Genomic DNA, 24,064 nt, shown 5'->3' on the forward strand with positions numbered 1-24,064 from the left:
CCAGGACGCCGGAATCCGGTCGGCTTGAAGAACAGGCAAGCAAGCCAGGTTAAGGTTCTCTTCTGTCATCCGCAGCACGTGGTCGCCTCTTCACTCTCAGCGTAATGAGAGGCTGCTTGGTGCGTTTCCATATCTCCTCGTTGATCCTAAAATCATACCAGTATCCATCGCAAACATCTGTTTTCGAAGCTCAGTATACGGTTGCTTTGAACCTTCGTAAGGTTCCGTGATTTGCTACCGTAAAGCAACACCGTCAGAATGCAAGCGTCGAATAGGCGGCATTTGGTTTTGGAGTCCCAGATACTCCGCATCTAGTTGAATGTTGCTCCAGCCATTCCCATTCGGATAACGAGCTCTCTCTGCAAAATTTCAGTTCCCGTGATGTGTACCTCCAGGTATTTGAAGCTGTCGACGCTCTCGATGTTTTTCCCATCGCGAATCAGAGGGAAATCTGGATCAGGACAGATGCTATTACACAAAACGTTGGTTTTCTTCGCGTTGATTTTCAAACCAATAAAGCGAGCTCCAATCGATAGGTTGCATGATAACTCATGTTCACATAGTAAACTTTTATCACGTTTGCTATGTGAATGAAACACTCGTCGGATGATACGATTTTTTTGTGGTGAACACTTAGCGACAGTGATATTGAGAAAGATACGAGATTCAACACGACCATTTTACAGTGGTAAAAATCATACAATTTAATAGCTCACAATGATATTCTTAGAATATTAACAATTTTATTAGAAGAGGAAAAAATATTACTTCCATAATTCTAATTTATCAAATTATATACGAGATTTCATGGAAATCTGTTTAGTTACTAATATTTTATCTATTATGTATATATTATAAATTAAAACTAACGAAAAAAAATCTAGACAAAATGAATTTCAATATTCAGGTTTTTTTAATGTACGTTTTTTTCTAAAATAAAGAATGTATGCCACTCCGTATAATAATGCCGGTATTTAAAAAAGGGGTTATGTAACCCTAACATTACGGCTTGGCTACAGAGGTTACGTTGGAGGAAAAGCCCAAACAACTACGGTAAATAGATTTTCCCGAAACATTCGCAAGTCTCGCGGGGATGGGATAAAATAATATTTCATTCCTCATATTAAGTGGGTAATGGAGAGTCGGAATGATTTAAACCAGATCAGATCGTCTGTATACTGTTTAATTCCCATGAGCTGTTTGTGGACTTTATTTCGAGCTTTCTCTGCTCGCCTGGAAGTGGATTATAAAATTAATGTCAGTAGGTAAATATTTTCAGAACGAAGATCGTCCTCATTTTCAATTATGCTATTTATTAGCTGTCCTAGACAGGATTATTAAAAATAATTAAACTTTTTTTAAAACAAAATATAACATGTATGGATGCCCATTTTAATTATTTATTTATTAATGATATTGGTGGCGCTTTTGCAGTAGATTCTAATTTGAAGATGCTAGTGGTGGTTACGGATCTAAGGGAAGGGGGGGGGGGGTTACACAGGACGCCAGATACTGATAATTTATGTTGAGAGGGCTGGCGCACGCTGGAGCTGGGTCGGTGTTCACGCACTCACGCACTAAACGACGGTTCGGAATGTAACTCTCACGGTTTCACTTTTGTTTTCGATGATGAATGATGATGACAAGTTCAGGATGAATGATAGACGCGACGTTCGCTCATACCGTATCAGATTTAGCCTAACTAAGGTCGGTTTTGTCCGAGTCACTCTGTGGTAAACGACGGCTTAGCTATAACAAGCCTACACGCGCTCCTTGTCTTGATATAACTCCCTGTAACGTTGATTCACCCTATACGCACAGCGGTTTACGAACAATTCACAAGTGCCAGTTAGCGACGACTTAACTTTAACAACCCTAAGCGCGTCCGCTGTGTAGATCTAACTGCATGTATCTTGCAACCACGGTCTATGATAATGACCCGTAACTGATGGTCGCCTTCGTTTTGCGACAATAATTAATAAGGATTCGAGGCAGGTGGGAGAATAAGGAATAAATGCGACCATAATTGGCCCAACCAGATATTAAACCTTAATTTTGTTGGAGAGCTATTGTATAGAATAATTTAAGATTAAAGTTTTGAAAATATTGGTGGTTATTCATGTTAGTTTTTTTTTAAACTGTATCTATAAAAAAATATTCAAAAATTATTCAGTAAGTGTACCAAAATTTTATGTTTGAGTTCATATAATAAAGATACTGGCAAAGCTATTAGGTGAGGGTTGTAAAAAACCTATAATTATAGTCCGCGAACGGGACTGCTGGTAAATAACCAAATTATATTTGAGTAGAGTCATAGGAGTTTTTAGTAAGGTTATTTTATAATGACCAGTTTTTAATCTTAATTACATCCCACTATTCATTTTAAATACCTCATGATTTTTCATTGCAAACTTTCCGTAGTTTTCGGGTTAAATGTAAATTAAATATCTTTTAATATGATAAATACCAAGTAATACATAATATTTTATCATATTTTAAAGTAATAATAAAAACAATTCACACAGTTTAATGAAATTAAGACTAAATGAAAACGATCCGAATTACAATATGTAGATTTAACACTACATAATTCGTTTTATTTTATTCTTCTTTATTGGTATATTCACCTTGGTATTTTTTCATCTTTTGAACGACCAAGATTTTCCACCCCAATAGATTCCCTCTCTCTCTCTGTTCTCTCTCCCTCTCTCTCTCTTAAAGTAGAGTGAATGCTGTCCCTAGTCAGTTTCTTCACTGGGACGATACCCAAAACCACTAGTCTCTCCAGATTATTCGGTTCGCGCCGAACAATCTGTCCAAAAAACCATATAATGCGTCTATTGCATAGTTTTGAGCACCGTTCCTTTATTTGCTGACTCTTTATGATTGACTGGTTCGTCCTGTGCTCCATTCAAGAAATACGAAGCATTTGGCACCAACACCAAAGGCATCGATTGCCTTCCACTCCCTTGCCTTCAGGGTCCATGACTCGACACCGTACAAAAATATGGAGAACAATAATGTTTTATTTTATTTTATTTTATTTTCTAATTCACCTTACTTTTTAAGAGGTTTCAATATTTTTTTATGAATAAATTATCTATGTAAGTATATTAAACATATTTCTACACATTATTTTGTAAAACTTTAAAATTCATAACTATATTTTAACACAACTACTATATTTTCAAAAATATTTCGTACCATTTCAAGTCTTCAAATATTACATAACGACATTCTTTTTTTGGGTTCATTTTTACGTATCTTAAAATAAACCAATCTACCGTAATACTTTCTTATATAACTATAAGGTGTGAAAAGGGTTAGGATGTGAAAAAAGAGTTCATGTCTATACTGAATTGGTAAAAAACAATCATCTATTCTGCTGAATGTTATATTATATTACAAAAGAGAGGAATAAAGAGACACAGACAACCGAGTAAAAGGTGAACACCATAGCTATCTATGACTTGACTGGAATTAAAAAAGTTATTCTAAACCTATTCTATAAAGCGCATCACAGTGAGAATTTTGTCAAAGTAATCGCCAACATCGGGAGGGAGCTGATATTATAGATACATAAAAATAATTATGGAAAACTGATAAACAGATAATTTATTTATAACGATTTATCGATTTTTTTTATTTTTGGACCTCTGTGCGCTATATCCACAGAACAGATTAATAAATATAAATGTAAAAACCATCACCATGGACCAAAGTTCTGAAGCAAGGTAGTTTATGACCTGATCGCCATAAAACCCAAGTAAAAAACCGTGTCGATTGTTCCCAAAGATTAAAAGGACGTTACATTAATGTGACAAGCTAAAATGATATTAAAAATAGCATATTCGTTAACACGTGTTTAAGTTTATCCCATATTCTTCCACACTCACGATATTTATCCTGTTATACCACACCCAGTAGGGTAATCCAGTTTCCATTAATTTTGTATTCCCTGGCTACGTCTTACATACATTTCTCCAAAATATCACATTGTGTAACTCTTTTTGAAATTATTAAAAAATCTATCATGTACAACAAAATGTTATTATTGAAAGAATATCTTAGGTTAATATACGAAGATCACTCTTCAATATAAATATACCTATACATACAAATACTATTTAAAATAAAACGTGCTGCGCGTACAATATATAATAGGTACTGAATTAAACACACTCCATAGAGTTTGTTATGTGAACAAAACACGTGTTGCATTAAATAAATAATTATTGCTCTATCATGTGGTGCATACCAAATGTTAGAGATATTTTATAAAATTACGAAACAAACTAAAATACATATTTAAAAAAAAACTACTATTTAATTTAGTCTCAATTAGATGGGACCCTCGTAGCTAGTTGATAGACAACATTGGCGTAAATCCGATGCGAGTTTGAACCACGCTGTCATTTTTTTTTCATAAAAGATTTTTTCTATTAGTTGTATATTTTCCTGAGGTACCTATTTTAGAATTATTTATAAGAAATATTATTAATAATAAAAGATTTCTTTCATGACATGATATAGCATTGAAATCGTGATAATTAGTACCTTGTTAATATTATAAATACAATCTGTGAAACTAGGTAAATTTAATTGTACTTTTTGAAGAAAACACTAATTTCATATAAGACTATAATATTTAATTAGTATTCACTATTTATTCAATGAATAATTTTTGTATTTAAATTTATTGATTTAAATGGGTGTAAATAATATGCATGTTTAATAAATTCTTTAAATTGACGGAGTCAGTACTGAGAATTAAAAAAAATCCCATATTATCCCTTTTTCATTTATTTCTTCACTTCAGACTAATGACCAAAAACCATGACTTCTTCGTCAATAGGTATACAATCGATAATAAAAGATTATTAAACCTTTGTGAATTAAACTACAATTTCATAATATTATAAGAATAATAGAAGTCGCACAGCGAGGCATGGAGAGGTGTATGTTGGGCATAACGCGAAAGGACCGTAAGAGAAACGAATGGGTTATGAAGCAGACAGGAGTACGCGATGTAATAGACGTTGCCAAACAGCTGAAATGGAGATGGGCGAGGCACATTGCTCGCCGAAAGGACGGCCGCTGGACAAACGACGTCATCCAATGGTACCCAAGGGGCACGAAACGGCCACAGGGTCACCCTAAAAGCCGCTGGATTGACGAACTGATATAGTTCGACGGAAATACGTGGCAGCGAACGACACAGGACCGAGAGAGTTGGAAGAAGCTTGGGGAGGCCTTTATCCAGCAGTCGATTGACCCCGGCTGATGATGATAATAGAATAGACAATTATTTAGATTCAACATGTCTTCTTGAAGCGAACAAAACCGGCGCCGATCATCATTAAATTATATGGAATAAGTATATCACTCGTGTTTTTTAACAATTATTTAACAATAATTGACGGTTAATACTATTATTAATTCAGTTGGTTAAGTGGTAGTGTTTTCAAGTTAAAAATATTAACAATAAACTATGTATCATTTTTTTAAATATTATAATAGTTTCCCGTTAAATATAACTTCCAATCGCTTTCTTTCCACGTGTAGTGTCGTGTCTTAGCTCTCTCAATATATAAACGGAGTTAGTTACGCGATCAGAACCGGTTACGCTTGAAAGAGCAATGTCAAACAATGCTTTGAATGTATCGGGGGTTATCCATTCCTAGCAGTCGCTCTTCGCGCTACGTCGCAGATCCTAATTTGGCGTGATGCTCCTCGTTTTGGTTGCCATGGTTACCCTAACGAAGCAAAGAGACGAAAGGACCCTCTCTACGCTCGGGTCTGTGACCTATTCGCATTGATTCGCCTCAGAATTATTATCTTTATGTTATGGAAATATATTGAACGTGTTAATATGCGAATACTGTGATCCTCTACGCCGTAGAGGCACCGTAGCTAGAGTGCTACGCGTGGGGAATTCGAGTGCACATTAATTAAGTTTTACTATATTTAATGTTAATAAAATTCATTATTGGACATTATATTATAAGTATTTCGCATCAAGGTTAACTGTGTTAAAATTTTATTATACCTTTTCTAAAAAAAATATTAAGTATATAATATTATGTTGAACATACCTAATTTTAAAAAACTTTTAAGAAAATATATTACAAATAGAAAAAATCTTTTTGAAAAAAGTAAGACACCTCGCAGGAATTGAACCTACATCTCTCCCGTATCGCGCTCATGCACAATGACCGCAATGCTAAAGTAGTCATACTTAATTACGAGAATTTTTAACTGAATCGCGTTCTAAATTATTGAGCGACATTGGCGATCGACTTTTGTATTTCAAATCAAAGTAGGTATAACTTAAATTACTATCCGATGTCACGTATCACTCCAAGATTTTTGGTTGTAACTTACTTGAACTTCCTTATAATTTTTAATTAACGGTTTTTTTTATTCTACGAATAAAAAAATATTTAATTAAAAATATATTATGTTACATGCTATTGTTCACAACTTAATCCGCGTGAAATATGGAAATTAATAGTAGGATAGAGTTAAATAGATAAATAGTAAATATAATATCAAAATAGACTGCCTCACCCCCCGATTCATCGCTGCTATCTGACCACTTTACGTATTTTTGGAAGTTTTATCTTGTAACTTTTACTACCAAATTAGTACCGACAAAAAACTCTATAAGCTGTCTAAATTTCATCGATATTCGACTAGTAGTTATTGAATTATAATGGAATAAACAGACAGACAACGCTGATGAAATATAAAATATTTAAAAATCAAAGACAAACACTCCAATTTTATTATTAGTGTATGTAAAATTTACATGTATACCAGTGGCAAATACGGCTTGTTGTGTGAAGACAAACGATCACACCTTATAACCACGTAACAGATTAATTAGATAGAATGCAAAGCCAGTTGCCATAGACCAAGATTTTGAAGCTGGATTTAATAAAATGATCTTTTATAATTCTCCAAAGTACGGTTCTAATAACATATTATGTTCATACAAACCAGCTATGGAAACTATACATTTTATTAAACTAGTAAAAAACGTTGATATTTGCTTTCGACCTATACAATATTCGCCCCCAGAACCATAATATAGCTATGTATTTAATAGAGCGCGCATCTATGAAGCCATATATGCGGGGTCAAATCCCACGTATGGAAAGATAATGTTTTTGATACCAATACCAATTTTGCGTCTCCTACAAATGACTAAAAGCCATAATATTGCATTATTAAGATGTCTATTAATATAAACTCAAAAATTCAAATGATATTTTCTTTTTGTAAATCGTTTTTGCTGAGAGTGTCAATAATATGAAATCAGAGAGTTTAAAAAATAATCTTACCGAAGAAATATGTAAGTATGCGTATTTGGTTGCGCTTTTAGCAGTGGACTATAATTTGATGATGCTGCTTCACGGATTACGGACCTAGGGGGGGGGGTCATATGACGGATTCTGCTGGATTAATCTACGTGATTGGAATTAAAAACCGAAAAAATATTATTAAACTATGTTAACCTCATCGTACTACTTCATAATACTGTACGGAACAAACAAAAATAATGATTTTAATGATTAAATAATAATAAGTATAAAAAAAAGCTAAAACCATTTTTTCTTTCGACCATGTCCGATCCAAATAGGATCATATGGGCCTCCACAGAGTAGAAGTTTGTATTGACAGATTTTGTTTTTTACAAGAAATGGATATCAGCTACTTGTTCAGCCTATTAGGTCCATACCCTGACACACACAAATTGAAAAATAATATGTGTACTTGCCAGACCCAGGATTCGAACCTGGGACCAACCTAGTCCAACGCTTAAGCCGCGCGGCCACCCTGGGCATTAATATAAAATAAATAATAAAAAAAGCCTTTTTATTTCTTACAAACAAAAGTAAATGACAGTTTATTGACTATATCTAATGAATATAATATATATAACCTATGAATATATCTATTATGTATATATATCTATCTATGATTGTATTATCTACTTATTTTCTAGTTTATATAATATTAATTATTATTATTTTTTATATTTTTGTATAATACATATATATATTATATATTAAGATTTTTTATTTTGTACATAATACTATTAGATAATGTTTATAAATTAAACAGTGATATGTAATTAGTTTGTTTGGTTTGTAAGAACCCCTCTTCGGGTGAAGGCCTCCTCCAAAGAGTCCTACTGGACTCTGTTTTTGGCTATTTGTAGCCAATTTGGGCCCGTGGGCATTAGCATAGTTGCCTTCTAAAACCATATAGACCTACAAAAGTTTTCACTGTCGCAATATATTGAACGAAACAAAATTGGCCTTTATGGCAACCAGGTCAGACAAACCATGGGCCCAACAGCTGGTCGGACCGACTCGATCATCTCTTCTCTCTCTGATCACATTCTCGGTTTCATTTCCAGAGAGGAATTACATCATGCAAACCACCTGCATCCTGACCTTGACACCTGACAATTACCTTCAAGACGACCGTCTTTAAACGTAACAGCTATGAATATTACTCAGGAGCTGCACAGAAGTCTTGTCTTTGGTAAGAAGATGAAGGAAGGATAACACCATCAAACTACATCAGGTTGCTGTCAACCCAAGCTACCTGTTTCTTTTGCCTTTCCACCAGAGAGACATTACAGTACGATGGGTACAACAGCTGATTAAACCAGTTAACTGGTTAACCCGAATCGCCATTTCACATTTGAGAAAAAAAAAATATGCGTACACTTAGAGAACTCCTCTCACTTTCGCTGCCTTACCTCCAGTTACTTAATTTCTTAACTTAACTTCAGTTATTTAATTCATGACCGGTGCCTGTTCCAATTAAAGAATCATGAGTTATAGCCTCTTTACTCCTCTAATAAATCTGTAGAGGTTTTGTATAAGCCCCAACAACTGTCATATTGTTGTATATGGTCATTAATAAACCATAGACAATGACGCAACGAAAATACATTATTTGTCATTGAGCCTTCCTATAATGTAGTCTACACGCGTCACTGTTCCGTGTCTCTCACCATATCTAAATTCCAAAGTATAATTTAAACCTTTCAACTCAAACTAAAATCAATATGACAGTCATTTCTTAGTGCCGTGTTACAGAACTTTATTACTATAAAATAAAACCAAGAAAATACCAACTTATGTATTATTCATTACTGCCCGAATATATTATGCCATTCACACTCATGCAACTACCTGAACATAAACATAACATCGGGGGTAATAATAACACTACATTCATCCCCCCCATAAATCTTGGCCTCGTTAAAAATGTTTAATTTTATTTTCATTTGATATATTCTCTATATAACTAACATGAATACATAGCTAAATACGCACTCATCTTTCTTCGTTCAACTTCGTGATTGATCGGTAATTTACAAACTACCCGAGCTCATTCATACCCGCCTCATATCCGATACCCCGCGATGCTATTTTCATACTAAATAATTTAATTACTATAGTTTAATTCCCCGGATTAGAAGCCACCATACTACATACCCTCACACCCGAGAGAAATCCTCGGGGCTGTAGGATTATTGTAAATATAGAATAAATTAGAGCATAATGTAAGGTTTTCATTCAAAGAAGGTATGTAATTGGAAACACTAACGGTAAATGTAGGCTGTAATGGATATTACAACTCTATTGTTTTACAACGAAATTAAGTTGTAGCTTTGAAATTAATGAATAGTGTAATGGTTAAATACCAAATTAATATTAGAGATTTCAATGAGCCTAGTAGAATTCTTTTGTTTTAATAATTGGGTCTCTGTTTTGAAATACTGATCCATTTTTCAGTGTATGGGGTAAATGATATTTTATATTATGTCAAGTTGTATTTTAAAATTTGAACAGTATAAATACTTTTAATTAACTAGTTTTTATTCAACGAATAATTCACAATATTTAAGAATGTAACATTCTAATTATTGAACATAAATAATATTATGTAACTCAATTTAGAAAGCGCTTCAGTAAGTATTAAAAGCCATTAGTTAAAATTTTTCGTAATTAAGTATAACTCCTTTAGCATTGTGATCAATGTGCGTGGGAGCGATACCCGAGAGATGTAGGTTCGATTCTGCGGGGTGTCTTACTTTTTTCAAAAAAAGATTGTTTCTATTGGTTATTATATATATTCTCAGAAGTGTTTTCAAAATTATGTATAGGTATTCAATAAATATTTTTATTAACTGGTATAAATCAGAATTTATTTTATTTAAAAAAAATCGTATGCTTTTATTGGATTTTAGACGTTATAACATATCGTGTAGAATTTCACCTAAAATATTTACGTATTTTTTAGTAGATTTTCACCATATTATATAGTTTTATAGGTTTTAATAGGTCGTAATCATGAAGAGGCATTTCACGTGGTTGGGACATGTGTTTCGGATGCCACCAGAGAGTGCGACACTCCGTACTCTTGTGTCACAACCTCAAGTGTTCCATCGCTGTGACCTACCCTCTCTCACCCTGCAGCGATGCTACAAAAGCGATATATGCGCTGCAGGCGCAAGACGTGCAGACGGACCGAAGTAATTAGTGGCGTAACCGTGTGCTTTCCCTATGTCCCAATTAGGGAATCCAATCCCGAGCCAAAATTCTGATCCCGGGATTTCGGGATTACAATTTGACAATCCCGGGATTGGCATTTTTTTCCATTTTTAATATATTTTTTTATATTTCAAATAACATTGATAAAATCGGTCAAAAATAATTCGAATATAATTTATACTATTTAAAACATTTATTGTTAATATTGTATACGTTCAATCTTGGAAATACATAAGTTTAATGGAGTAAATAATATTGTAATATAAATAATAATGTGAATTTAATATGAGATTGCTGTTTCTGATAGTAAAGACTTAATGAATGGATTAGCGAGATTTAAAATAGTAAAGCAAATAATCATGGTGCACTTATGGCCTTTCCGCTCCATAAATCTAATTAGGCAGCCAAATATGAAACTGCCGTAAAACGTATGAGATCATGGTGGAATTACTTTGTTAATAGTGCGAATCATTGATTTTTTCTCATTTTTATTAATTTATGTGAAAAAATAAAATGAATCGGCAACTTACACATGGGTATAAATCAAACTTCATTCTCACTCAGACTCATTCAACTCAGTTTGTTTCTAATGTAGTTATTTGTTATTAAAAGTATTTTTTCTGTTATATTTTCGTTTTTATTTTATTTTCCATAAAAATTGATAAAAAAATCAATCCCGAATTGGAATCCCTAGTCCCAATACAGGGGCGTGACATGTGAAGTAAATAGTAAGTGAATAATTATATTTATTAGAGATAGTGAGAGGGTAAATGTAGAAATTATAAATTCTAATGGATTAAAGTTTTGTTATTGTATTTAAGTCGTTTTTTGCGACCCGGGTTTCGCCTTTCGGCATCTTCAGGCACTATGTGCACTCACCAAAATGTAAATATACACTGACAACGAATGCAGTTAATTATTCTCACTTATATAATAAATTAATACAATATAGTAGGTAAAAACTTTATCACCTACCAATTAAGTCATGGATCAAAATAAAATATATAACAAACCAATTAAGAATAGTTGAAGACTTTGTAAAAAAACTCCCTATCTCATCACTAATTAATATAACACTTGATAAGCGTTATAGCTTCACAAACAAACTAACTACGAGAAGCTTGGCCTAATATCCACTGGAAGATGCAACGAGAAATGGTTTCGGTTAATATTTCCCAGGAAATCACTGTGGCGATATGAATGGGATATTTCTGTGAATTATAAAGTTGAATAACTGCTATAAAGAAGAAGAATACTACGGAAATGTCTGCCTTTGTTAACATACTTACCAATGTCACGAGGCTTGATATGTCACGTAATACACAATTTAGGTTATATTATGTTTTGTAAGAAGAATCAACCGTTAGTACATGCAAGATTACGGTTTGTATTTTCAAGACTACGGTTTCAAGGATTGTGAAGATGATTTTGTTACAAAGTTCCAAAAAAAAGATTCAAATCTTCTCCAAACTAGTTTCCCACACTGAAGTGGTCTAGCCAGAAGCGAAAAACATAAGCCCGTCGCTGTAACCGACAGAAACACTCACAAAATGATTCTTTACCGTCTCTAAACATGCCATACGAGGGCACATAATGTCCCCGTACTCACAATAATGTCCCCGTATACTCGCAAAAATGTCCCCGCTAAGCTGCACATTCAAAAAATCCTTTAGGGGTATCATCAAAGCCGTTTTTATTTAGCCTCTTAACAGATGTACCTTCTCTCGTTGGAAATACTTCGGTTGTATACCAGCACCAGGCTCTACCAACCGCGGACCGATAACATATTAATTCATACAATAATATCAGGAATACCGTCACAGAATTTATATTTTATCTTCAGATATAATCTATCAGTTTTTAATGAATCAAGATTGAATTTCAAATCTAAATGTATGTGGCATACATACAGCAGATTATTTATTATCCCGGCTAACAAATTCAAATTCAGAATCAAATTTTATTTATTTTACATCATCATCAGCCTGAATCTATCCACTGCTGGATGAAGGCTTCTCCAAGCTGATTCCACTTCTCTCGGTCCTGTGAGTTGCATTGCCACGTACTTCCGCAGAACTGTATCATTTCATCGATTCAGCGGCCTCTAGGTCTACCTTGCGGACGTTTTGTACCTCTTGAATACGACTGGATGACTAAATTTTTCCAACGATTTATTTTTTATATACTTTAAAAATTATTAATTTAAGACGTTCACAACTTACGTGAGATTTGAAAACAAATACATAGTATTAAAACTGTATATATTATATAAAAAAGAAATAGATAGAGTATTAAGTTAGTTAAACAGTAAAAAGAGAAAATATAAAAATTATAAATTAGATTCAAGGAAGTACACCGAATGAGCTAAATAGACTCTATTTGTATATGAATGTATAAAATAATGCCCATCTAAAAATACTCATCCTCACGTAGGTGGTATATGTCAACATCCGAAGCGATTTGGTTGAACAGAGTTATTTCCCTCCCAAATGGCATTACAAATGGCAGATTAGTTCTTCTCCTTGGGAGAATAAACAATATTTATTTATATTTATTGAACGAGAAAGAAATACTAATATATATAATTAGGCCAAAAACCCATTAGGGTAAATGCATATCCTAAAATATTTTACAACGTAGTATTTTACCCAATATATGTTACTATATTATTCATTGAACAATAAATTATATATATATTATATAATGCGCGTAGTTGTGAAATAATAAAGTACTCGTACTATATAACTATAAGAAAAAGGGTAACATAATGACATAATTATACATATATCCTAAAAAAATACAGATTTTCCAGACTTTGTGATCAAATCTACTTAATTTTCAACCTGTATACTATACGTGGATCAAAGTATGGCCGGGCCAATAATTAATGATTGCAAATAGATAATAATTTTATACATTCATGATAAAGGCTCACGGAAAATTTATCATAACCCGCAGACTTATATCATTATATATTTATAATATACTAAGAGTATTTTACCATTTCTGTATTTATTTTATGGTTACTAATTTATTCAGTAGGTGATAGGTGTAACTCATACAACAATGAAACACTACAATCTGTAGGTATTATTTATTACAATCTGTTGTAAAACCAAGTGGTTATTATTATATAATAAATGTATTGATTATTGAATTATTTAATCATTCAGTTTTTTTAAGTGACTTGTGAAACATTAGACATGTTCAATTCTCCGGGTGATGCGGATGGCAATATTAAAAAATATTGCGTTTCACTTTCGACTATATTACAATGGTGTGACTTTATTATAAATTTACACATATTTAAACACCATCGAACTACAAACCATACGTAGTTTGTTTTTAAAGGAAATATAGCTGTGTTTATCCAAATTATTCCAGTCATATTGGATCAAAATAATCCCCTACCTGGAAAAAAAATCAAAATTATTTGTAGTGGCCAATGACTTCAGGCCATGTCAGCATTATTTCGACAGTGTAAGAATAAAATTAGCAAGTCAGAGGCCAGCAGATTTCTCAATTGCAAACTTCGTCAACAATGACTCACAATTTACCGAATACTCATGCATATAATTAGCGGGTCATAGATGATTAATTACTCAGTACAAATACCTATCAGTATCAATCATAATCTCGGTCCGATTAGTAAGCTTCGTGTCAGTTGTTCCACACAGTATTCTGTTCCACCGAGCTCGGGCCTCGTAACAGTATCATAAGTATTTTAACATAACGCTCTTATAAGATACTCTTGCAAATAAATCTCGTTCCTCCATCCATCTGAGCAATCACCAAATCTCGACTCTCCATCTACACCTCCTGGTCATCCTCAATCACGGTGGTCACGCTTCCCAACGACGAGGAAATTGACGCAGTGTTGCATTATATTTTCAAATGCATCCATAGTTGGTACTCAAAAATCATATTCATATAACATTTAAGCTTAAATAAACGTTTATCATAATCTAATATAAGCTCTAAATTGTGTATTCGTAGAGTATGTACAAAATATATATTGTTTTAATTCTTTAATAGAAACTTTTGAATACACATAGCCGCCAGCATTTCCGCCGCTTTTGCCAAGATAAGAGGCTATGCCGAGAGACACAGGTAGATCCTTAAATACGTGCGGCCAAGTTCTACTCCCAGCCAAAAAGCCCACCGAGACGACACACTAAAGGTTAATTATATGCAACGGTCGTGTGGACGAGATAAAAATGCAAGGAGAACGTTGCATCTAAGTGCAGCCGGCTAAATTGCATCGGAAGATTGTTGATACAGAAACGACGCTAAGAGGAGCTGCTGGTTTTTAGTTTTATTCCCTCTTTCTTTCTGCATAATTATAGTCTCTTGCATTTTATCGAAATGGAAGACAATTTAGTTAAGATAACAACGTATTTATTTTACTACGTGCGCTTTCTTATGCTATTTACAAGATTTTTTAATTCGTCCTCGAATTAACTGAATATAAAGAATAGCCTGCATTGATAAATGATAATAATCTCTAATTAGTTACACGCATAATTCATTTATTTATTCCATCATAATTGATATAAGCCATATATTATAATGTACAATAAAAGCTAATACTTCGATATAAACTTACCCTGGATACCTGCCGTAGCGGCCGAAAGTAGTCTTGTGTATAGAATAAATGCGCTGGTATTAAAAATAAACGCTTTCTGTAAAAACTTAGCGCGACTCTTAGCGCCAACATGTATGTATTACAAATAATTACCATATTATAAAAATAACTTTTTATATACAACGTTTTTAAGTTCTGTTGAACCATATAAACTTGACTTGACTAGCTTAAAGGATCAAAAAAAATTTTACTTGACATGTCATATTGATTTTCATAGTAACGCACGTATATATTAATAATTTAGTTGTTAGTACCCCAGACCCCTCAACCAATAATGGTGTCGAAATAACTTTTCATACAAAATAAAATTAACTGAAAATGAATTCAATTCTACTTAAAGATGGCTAAAAGTATTATAAAAATACATTGGCATCGTGTTCTGATTTATTCTAAAAGTTTCAAATGTCTAGCTAGTCGGGAAGCTAGTTAAAAATCGATTGCAAGATTTGTACCGGACCAAGAACCACCGGACAAATAAGAATATGAGCTAAGAAAAACGTTGTAAAAAATACGTAATATTAGAAATTTGACCGCAGAACGCTGGTACTGGCTTTTATAGAGGCGACTGACATGTAGGTATCAGTTTCATAAATTAAAAGATTACTTTTAAACTATCTAGGGATTCATCATAATATATTTTTTTACTTAATTTTGGTGATGTTTTATATGTGAGTATATTTTTTCGAAATTAATAAACAAAATTGCAGAAAATCGTCACGTTTATAAAACCAATCAGCTGTTTGTACACGGAGGGATTTATTCGCAGGCGCTCGAGTCAAATCGATGGTATCGTGGGCGCGTTTGGTTTTTGCAATTACTCGTTTTTAAATAACTGTCAGTTCAAATTCAATGCAGATGTCCAATTCTGACAAATTACCTCCCAAAAACTCAGTGACGGAACACATTAACAACTGCAGTGAGGGTTTGAAATAAATTTATTTCATCATCCCTTATTATTTTACCACGTTTTTCTTAGCTCGTATTCTTGTTTGTCCGGTGGTTGTTATTCCAGTACAAATCTTGCAATCGATTTTTAACTAACTTCCCGAGTAGCTAGACATTTGAAACTTTTAGAATATATCAGAACACGATGCCAATGCATTCTTTTAATACTTTTAGCTATCTTTAAGTAGAATTGAGTTCATTTTCAGTTAATTCTGTTTTGTATGAAAAGTTATTTCGGAAGAAATTCGTAATATAATCCACTATTATTGGTTGCTAAGGGGGTAGTCCTATCAACTAAATTATTAATATATACGCGAGTTACTATGGAAATCGAAATGACATTTCAGTATTCTATATTTGTTTGTTGCAAAATAGCAAAAAATGATTTGTTGACAATTGCCTTATTTGTCCTCAATTATTAATACATTGAATTGTCAAGTTTATATGATTCAACAGACAATTTAAAAACGTGGTATATAAAAAGTTCTTTTTATCTTGTAATTATTTAGACACAACCTCTGACCATAAACATCAGTGATAACCACATGCTGTGGATTGTTTGTATAGGACGTTTCTCAAACTACATCCGCCTCGAAAACTACATCGTCAACCATTGCGACTGAAAACTGCACTTACCCAACAAATTACCTTACCGCGCCTAGTTGCTTCCACCACGGTTCCCGTACTGCAAATTACCGTATCTTAAATCTACGCGCTTTGATTCTTGTTATGAGCATCTAGTTTGCAGCTATTTCCACTAGTCGGATACTAACTCAACCAGTCGATACAACTCGTTTCCTCGGATCCTCACTCAGAGAGAGAGAGAAGAGGCGATATGCAACGTCAATATTAAATTGTTGTATTCTATTATAAATGCTACTAATACACCCACGATGGACGCGCGGCTTAAGCGTTGGCCTATCGCGTCGTGGGTCCCAGGTTCGAATCCTGGGTCTGGCAAATACACATATTATTTTTCAATTTGTATAAGAGTCAGAGTATAGAATTAAGTCATTGGACGCTAAAGACGCACCTGGTGCGTGACGATCAGGCGGCCGATCGATGTAATTAGCATGCATTTTAAATGTGATAATTACAAACTAATTATCTACTCAGCAGTCAATGTGTAGGTTGAACAAGTGACTGACATCCATTTCTCGTAAAAACAAATTCTGTTAATACAAACCTCCACTCTGTGGAGGCCCATATGATCCTATTAGGATCAAACATCGTCGTAAGAAGAAGAAGAAGAATAGTTAATACATAATACGTATACAAATTCAATAAAAAACTTCATTTATTGTAATTATTTTGAATTTGTGTTTGTATGTCGTTTAGAACTGAGACCCCTGTCACTGTCATGTCCAGACGAAAGATGCGCTAGACCTAGACTATCCAACCATGCCTTAACCACCGCGAAGGCTGCTTCATTAGCTTTAAACATATTTTCGATGGAGCGGCTGGTTGGAACGAGCTGACACATGTTCCACAGTTTCCACATTCTCAGTTTAAAGAAACATCGAAGTATCCCCATTTCTTCATATTATTCTTGGTCTTAGTTACTCCGGTTTGTATTCGATTCATCGACCTCAAACTGCGAAGTCATGCATACTTCAGGTGGCAACTTCTAGTCGTATTTCTCGCCCCATCTTGCCATCACTTCCACCGCATGCGGTTTCGAAATCCTCATGAATGGCCGAAGGAACCTTGTCTTAAATTTTACGCGTGATTGCAGCACACGTCGAAAACCAAAATAATTGAATTAAAAAATATCTGTCTGTGTTATGTACACAAACATATTTGTTGTGCTTGTGATAGGTTGTGTTGACAATGATATTTTTATAAACTTTCGTGATATAAAATACCTACACTATGGTGACGCCATTGGTAGACTTCTACTATGTACCAGGTAGGCGGCTTGTGGACTCGAAATGAGCCGCCGTGCGCAAAATTAAATGTCGTGATTGACTGTCGCCGAAGGCATATAAAAAGTCAAGGGTGACATTTTCACAATCACCCAAATTACCGGGTATTTAGAATTTGTCTCCCACTATCGTATAACTCATTATAATTTTTTTCTACTAGTTAAACTAGAATCCGTTACAGATAACATACTTGAAATCTCGATTTATCTATGGTTAGGTGGAGTGTTGATGTCACGTGTTTTAGTCGGAGCTAACAATAAAATGTGGTAAGATAGCATTTGGCCGCCTGAATAATCTCTTCAAATAAAAGTGACCTCCCACTGTGCCTAAAGCGCAGTGTGTGCTTTCTTGTAATCACATATGCGTGTGAAACATGGACCCTAAGTAAAAGTGAGATCCAGTAACTTAGAGCAGCACAACGTGGTATGAAGAGGTGCATGCTGGTCATAACGCGAAAGGAAAAAAAGAGGAATGAGTAGATAGGGAACAGACAAAGGTTTGCGATGTAATAGAGTTCGCTAAAGGCCTCAAATGGAAATGGGCTGTATATATAGCTCGAAGAAGGGATAATCGTTGGACAAATCTAGTCATCTAGTGGTACCCAAGAGATACAAAACGTCCGCAAAGTAGACCTAGAGGCCACTGGATCGATGAACGCAATGCACAGGACCGAAAGAAGTGGAATCGGCTTAGAGAGGCCTTCATCTAGCAGTGGATAGATACAGGATGATGATGAAGATAGCATCGGCAGAGTAGTAAAGTGAGGTACTGTTAGAAGGACATATGCCTACATCCACCCACTGTCAATGATAGATAATATTATGGCACATGAAAAAACTCTAATCGAATTATTAGTCAATTTTTTTATTCTATCAGTCTACTTTTTCAAAGTCGCTTGCTATTACCAGCACGATACTAAGGCCCGTTTCAGACGGGACACCGGTGTCGCGCTCGTATATAATAAGGATACCTTTTTATTCAAATAAAGGGGCCTTTGTACTATGTTTATGAACGCCCCAGAGCTAATGAGTCAACGCGTGTCTGGTACACATTTCCGTCGGCCGCTTTATTCTCAAGCCGCTAATACACTTGTTTTTATTATCGCAGCCAGTTTTATGTTCTAACTATAACGCTAAATTATGCGTTGACTCATTAGCTCTGGGGCATTCATAAACATAATACAAAGCCCCCTTTATTCAAATACAAAGGCCTCCTACATTAAAACGAGCGCGACATTTGTTTCCCGTCTGAAACGGGCCTAATAGTGCAACAACATACTTTTACTATTTCAGACTGTTCTTACATGGAGCCGATTGCATCGTTTTCTCTTGGCGCCGCTCTATTTACGTTATATTTTCTGTCAAAACTATCAAAGCTTACGCTTATGTGGTATGTTTATAGTATATCACTTATAAAAAAAAACAAATGACAGTATTATGACCTAGTCGACCACTTTATAAAGTAATTAATTTTTCACCACGATATGCCAAATAAAACACTAAACATTCCCGCGCTTTTTTTTAAATTTTCCGCGCTATAAAATTTACGGCTGCTAAAACGTTGAAATAAACATCACTAACAGCGCCAATATTTGAATAAAATAAATTTATTCATACGTTTTAACCCGTCCGCGTCCAAATTAGAGAATGAATACATGAGCGAGGTATCCATTCGCATATCTACATAAATCAGTGGCGTACCTACTTAATTTACATCAGATTGATATGTTCACATGGCGATGGGGCAGGGGTTGTAAACGCTCAGGGACATCGCTGATATTTTAGGGTACCGACAGAACCGTATTAAACTATAAAAAATAAAGAATTAATTAATTATTTTAAAATTTATTGAATTACACAAGATTTCTATTACACTATTAATCGACTGCTTAATCTACAAACCAGCTAGTTGCACTTTTGACCAAAAATGAGATTTTTATGGCATTTTGTTTTAAAGCGTGTTTTCTATGCTCACACAAAATATCAAAGTTCTAAACCAATGAATAAAATAAATGCATTATCGTTATTCACACAACACAGCCAAATTTCCAATATCGTAAATAGAACAACTCCGCTCTTTATAAAAATTTTCTTTATGCATAAAAGGGAAGCTAAAATAGTGTTTTAATTTATAGTGCAGCCTATTTGTAAAAAAAATTGAGTGTATTTTTAGAATTGTTAAATTCCGCTCGATTGTTAAATTATTAAGTTTTTTCTCCTCCTTGAACAATTTTCCTAAATGGAGTTAGCCGATTTGCTGATTAAGCAGTCGTAATGTCTTTTAGACGTCCAGTATGTGTGTAGCATGACGTAAATTTAATAATGTGTAGTACGCGGATACATTCCAGGACCACCTTTCTAAGAGCATAGAAATGATACGATTTTGATCGCCATTTGTTTGTCGTTGTTTAGCGATACTTAAATGGTGTAACTGGATGATTGTTACTAAAAATAATTTATATAAATACGTGTATTGACGTTGGTTGTTGGTGGTGATACAAATAATTATACAATACATATTTATTTAATCATATTATTAAACACAGATTTAGGGACTCAGATGTCCCGTACGATAAATGATAAAATATAAACCATACATTAACTATTTCTTTTATTCAAAGAATAATTCACACGATTTTAAGAATGTAAGAAGAGTGTTTTCAAAATTATATATGTTCAATAATTAGAATCAGGTACATTCGTTAAATCTTGTGAATTATTCGTTGAATAAAAATAATAAAAATTATTAGCAAGTTCAAGTAAGTTATAACAGAAAATATTGGAGTGATCCGTGACGTCGGTTAGTAATTAAAGTAATAAATACATTAATTTAGAATACAAAAACCGATCGCCTACCATACCTTAATTTCGAGAGCGCTTGTGAACATGTATTTAATTAGACAATAGATAAAATTTGTCGCAATTAAGCATGGCAATCGTAGCATAGTGGTAATGCACAGGGCGCCATACCCAAGAGACGCAGATTTGATTCCTGCCGGGTTGCTTACTTTTTTCAAAAATATTTTTTCTATTAGTTATAATGTATTATTTTCTCAGTTTTTTTTTAATTATGTATGTTCAAAAACCATATATTTTATCTACCTACGTATCCCTATCCAATTATTATTAATTGAAGATGATAGTTATGACATAACATAATAAATTAGAGGTTTATTTTTTGTGTATAATTAGATATTCGTTTCAGTTTTTATAATCGTTATTATAAGCCCTTTTGATGTTAGGTTCAGGGATTTTGTAAGAATTTTTGGTAATATTTTATTCTCAATTTATCAGAAATACACATTTTAAAATTTTGGTATATTAAAAAAAATCATTGATTTAAACAGTTTTGACGTCCCTTATAAATCATCTGGGTTAAAGAAAATCGCCGCAATGTATAATAATGAGAAACTCATTGTAAATACGACATAAATTAGGACTTTTCTTTCCATATTGTAATGGTGTAAAGTTTGAAATAAAGATAATAAGTGTGACAAAATATACTAATAAAAAATAAATCGATATTTATAATTATATTTTATCTAAGTCCGTACCCGATAATCAGAAGACTGAACATAGCGCTCCAGGGGGTATCTCACAGTTGTCGCCCGACTCGCTCGCCATCAATTTGTCTGATTCGACCCTGTCGCTTATTTGCCCGCGCACTGAACGGGTTAATGTTAATACGCCATGTCGGACTGTTAGTATATAGACTCGGTATATTGTAGACTCAAGATTATCATGGTAAAAGGTGTACTAATGAATAATTACTATTCACAAAATAACGGGATATTAATACAGGTGTATAACGTAGGTAGATGCTAAGGATTTAAATCACGGGAGGAGTTTTATTCACGAGATTCCTGAATCGTGAGATTATACAAAAGCCAGTTTTCTTTGCTAAAATTGTATTTTACTGTCTGGTATATATAATAATAAACTGGTACTATAATACCGTTAAAATAGTACATTTAAACATGCTTTTAAATGACACATTTATTACCAGTCCACAGATAATAAAAAATCTCTACCCTGCTGTAGTGTTTTTTAAGATATCGTAACAATTTTAGACTAGTATAATATTATGGATTTGGTCTTAGCCGCATTCAGATGAATACCCACACGTTTCGAGTTCGCGACGAGCCTGTTCACGGTTACCTCCAACCGTTCGATCGTCGAGTCAAAGCCATGTGCAGTGCTGCATGCATCGATGCCGACACTCCTCTACGGGTTTCCGGTCTGCCCGTCGAGCTGGTGTCCAGGTTCAAATACTTGGGTGCCACGGTTGCCGATGATGGTGGTATTTCTGGTGAGCTTGGAATCCGCATGGGTGTGGCGGGCTCTGCGTTCAACCAACTTGGAGTCGCATGGAGGTGAAGGCTGTATTCTGTGAGGACCAAATGTCGTTTGTTTAACGCGTGCGTGCTACCTGTACTCTTGTATGGCTGTGAGACATGGCATCTTACTAAGCTTCAAGAGTCTCGGCTTTTGAGCTTTGAGAATCGATGTCTCCGCCTAATCTTAGGGGTACATTGGTACGACTGCGTTACAAACACCCGAGTTCATGAGCAGACACAACAGCCTTCGGTGATTGAAGTTATCGCGAAGAGACGCTTTACGTAGCTGGGACACGTATTCAGGATGCCGCCAAAGAGTGCGGCACATCGTACCCTTGTGGCACAGTCTCAAGGGTTCCGTGGCCGTGGCCGGCCCTCCCTCACCCTGCAGCGGCGCTACAAGAGTGACCTACGTGCTGCAGGTCTGACATGGCGGGAGGCGCAAGAGTTGGCGATGGACCGAGGGAAGTGGCGCCAACTTGTGCTTGCCCTATTCCCGAATGTTCTTACGTGACAGACTAGAAGAAGAAGAAGATAATATTATATTTCTTTTTTATTCCCAATTCTAGAAAAAATTTCGACAGTTTGGCTCCTTTATTATAAATTCTATATCCAAACCATTTAAAACGGTCAAAATAAATGTATAAATGGTAGACATTTCATCTGAATCTATTATACGTACATATTTTGATCGAGAAATGTCATCTCGAGAATTCTCGAGAAGCAATAATAAAATGGGAATCTTGATTCTCGAGAAATTAATTTTCAGAAATTTAAAGATTGTGGAGAAATCATCAATGAGATTTTCAACAATTATTTGAGAAGTTTCTATCTTAAATTTTCCAGTGTTTTTTTTTTTTGAAAGAATAGAAATGGATGTCTGTCACTTGCTCAACCTATAAATTCCACGCTCTGGGTCCAAATACACAACTAAAAAATATGACGCGGATTTTCCAGACCCGGGATTCAAACATGACTTCATAATCCGACACGTTACCGCTCAGCTACTGTCATTCGTAGTTGCATAAATAAATAAATGCATAATGGCACAATGTTTCATTTACTAAACAAAGTTTCCTTACTCTATACTAAAAGGAAGTCCAACTTTAGTGTAGGAATAAAATGGTTTCATATTTACAACACGAGACATGTTGTGAAATTGTCAGTGGAAATATTTCGAGACGCTCTCTTCTGTATGTGAAATCACTGACAACAATCTACAGGAGATTGTTAACGATCATAATAAACCGAAACTAACTGTCTCGCATTCTCAGCACCACTGCGACTCTCACACAGGGATGTCAGTATATATTTTTTTTATCAAATTAAAGTAAAAAGTGGCTCACAGTCTTTGCTCTTAAGCGCGTATGGATCTTCACATAGCGGAAGTTATATTAACTCACTCGTTATATTAACGTACGAGTACTGCCGACTAGATAATGATTTTTTAATTATCACCTTTAAAATGCATGTTAATTACATCGATCGGCCGCCTGGTTATTACGCGCCAGGTGCGTCTTCAGCGTCCAAAGTATTAATAGATTTTTTATGAAGAATTATTAATCGGCATTCGCCCAATCCATTGGATCCGTACACTGGATCAAATGTACTTTAAAAACGAATATAATGTCAC

Source organism: Rhyacophila brunnea, unplaced genomic scaffold, assembly GCF_057557595.1.
Source record: "Rhyacophila brunnea isolate RB1 unplaced genomic scaffold, BYU_Rbru_1.0 scaffold_11, whole genome shotgun sequence".
NCBI lineage: Eukaryota > Metazoa > Arthropoda > Insecta > Trichoptera > Rhyacophilidae > Rhyacophila > Rhyacophila brunnea.